Consider the following 2832-nt stretch of genomic DNA (forward strand, 5'->3'; position numbering starts at 1 on the left):
AACTGGGCTCCACTACTGATCCTCAGGAAAAGACACATAGTAACGACCACGTTCCTCGTCGAACTCCCACTTGAGATCGACCCCATCATCTGCACTGGCATCGTCGGCACCTGCAACTGTTTTGGTAGAATCTGTGAGTCACGAGGACTCAGCAATCTCACACCCGCGAGATCAAGACTATTTAAGCTTATAGGAAAGGATGGTGTAAAGAGGTGGAGCTGTAGTAGCAATAAGCACATATGGTGGCTAACATACGCACCAGAGAGCGAGAAGATAAGCAACGGAACGGTCGTCATCTAGCAATGACCAAGAAGTGATCCTGAACTCCTACTTACGTCATACATAACTCAGACCGTGTCCACTTCCCGGACTCCGCCGAGAAGAGACCATCACGGCTACACACGCAGTTGATGCATTTTAATAGGGTCAAGTGACAAGTTCTCTACAACCGGACATTAACAAATTCCCATCTGCCTCATAACCGCGGGCACGGCTTTCGAAAGATAAATACCCTGCAGGGGTGTCCCAACTTAGCCCATCATAAGCTCTCACGGTCAACGAAGGATAAACCTTCTCCCGGAAAGACCCGATCAGTCTCGGAATCCCGGTTTACAAGACATTTCGACAAAGCTTGATCCTCGTAAGCGTACTCGACAGGTTCCTCGTTCACGAACTCGTCTCCCGGCTCTACCCAAGACAAGAACACAAGCAACGGAACCACAATCAACAATGAGAAATGCACAAGCAACATGAAGCAAAACATGTATGATATGCAAGATATGATATGCGATGCATATGCGTGCTCCGGAAGGAAAATGATGAACAAGGCAGTAACTTGGCAAACCAAGCATGCCACTGGAAAGATGAGATGATTTCGGTCGAAATCGATATAAAGATCACCGGAAACGGATGCACGGTTTGCAAATGGCAAGCAAAACCAGAATGACACGAATCTGCGATTAACAGCATGATAGCACTTAAAATGCAACAAGCAACAATGCTACAGCACTCCAACTGTAGAGCACCGTCAGTACAACTAACCATGGCAAGAGTATAAGCATAGCATGTATGGATCAACTACAACAAGCTTGGCAAAATTGCAAATCATGTTGAGAATCTGCCAGAAATATTTTATAGCAAAAGTAGAGCAATATTGAGTCATGCTATGACACTCCATAATTGCAAACAAGGGCAGGAATGGATCAATTACAACTATAGCTACAAAACATCCTTACTGAACATCACCAAAATATGCATGGATCTCTCTGTAGCATCAAGTTTACATGGCAACAAAATAACAGCAGACAAGGACTTGGAGAAATCACCAAGTCCCTGAAATCAGAAATATTACGGAGCCTACTTTGCATGCTTGTGCTAGTCACCACAGAGATCACAAAAATACATGGCATACACCTTTGGAAAGATGGCATGGCATACAAAAAAACACATGTAGAGCTCATGCCCATAAGATGCACAGATTTAATGATACAAAAATGACAAATCTCCAAGTTCTGTTAAGAACCAGAGGATAACAGCAACTAGCCCTCTTGCAACAGAGATTTGGGCAACAAGATGACCTCTAATGAACATGGTGCAATTGAACAAAATGTAGAGCATCACGAGATGAACAATTTGACATATTACACACGCAAATCGGAGCTACATGCAAGGAGTTATGCAACGATGAACAAGGCAATATGCTGTAAAAATTCAAGGACTTAGGAAATTTTAGGGGTTCGAGAAGTCAACGCTCACAGTGTCGAACGGATCCAGATCGGGCCGATGGAGCTCGGGCTCGTCGCTCCCGTGGACGGCGACCGGAGCTGAAGGGAGGAGAAGGCCGGCGACGGGAGGGGAAGGAGAGGTGGCCGGCGGGCGCGGCGACGGAGGAGGCGGCGGCGCCGGCGGCGGCGCCGGCGGCGGCGGCGGCGCGAGCAGGCGGCGGCGGCGCGGGCACGGCGGCGGCGCGCGGCGACGGCGGCGGCACGGGGCGGCGCGAGCAGGCGGCGGCGCGGGCAGGCGGCGGGGCAGGCTCTTCGGGCGGCGGCGGTTCGGGCCGCCGGGCCCGCGGCAGTTCGGGCGGGCCGGCGCGGTGGAGGTGGCGGCGGCGACACGTGGCGGTCGCCGATTCGTCGGTCGGCGCGGGCGGACGTGTCCGGCGCAGGCGGACTTTGTCCGGCGGCGCGAGGTGGAAGACGCTAGGGTTTGATCTGCGATTCGTATACGGGAGGGGATGCTCTTTTATAGCTAGAGGGAGCTAGGATGCTCCAAATGAGGTGCGGTTTTCGCCCACACGATCGTGATCGAACGACCTAGAGCATGGAAGAGAGTTTGGTGGGTTTTGGGCTGGTTTTTTAGGGGGGTTTTGCTGGAAACTCAAATGGACTTTGCGGATGCCCGGTTAACCGTTGGAGTACCAAACGACCTCCAAATGGAACGAAACTTGACCGGTGGCCTACCGGTGGTATACTAAGGCCACTTGACAAGCCTCGGTCCATTCCGAGAATGTTTGACACCCGCTCACGAAAGAAAACAAGAGGGGTGCACGAAGGAGATAGGAGCGCCGGATTGCAAAACGGACAACGGGGAAAATGCTCGGATGCATGAGACGAACACGTATGCAAATGCAATGCACATGATGACATGATATGAAATGCATGACATGAACAAAATGCAAAACGAGAGACAAAAACCCGACCACGGAGAGAATATCATATCACATAGCCGAAAATGGCAAGAGTCCGAGTTACAAATATGGCAAGTTACATGCGGGGTGTTACACCAGGTTTCTTGCATTTGTGGCATAGCCTCTTCTTGTAGTCACTGGATGAG

Source organism: Aegilops tauschii, chromosome 5, assembly GCF_002575655.3.
Source record: "Aegilops tauschii subsp. strangulata cultivar AL8/78 chromosome 5, Aet v6.0, whole genome shotgun sequence".
NCBI classification, from domain to species: Eukaryota; Viridiplantae; Streptophyta; class Magnoliopsida; order Poales; family Poaceae; genus Aegilops; species Aegilops tauschii.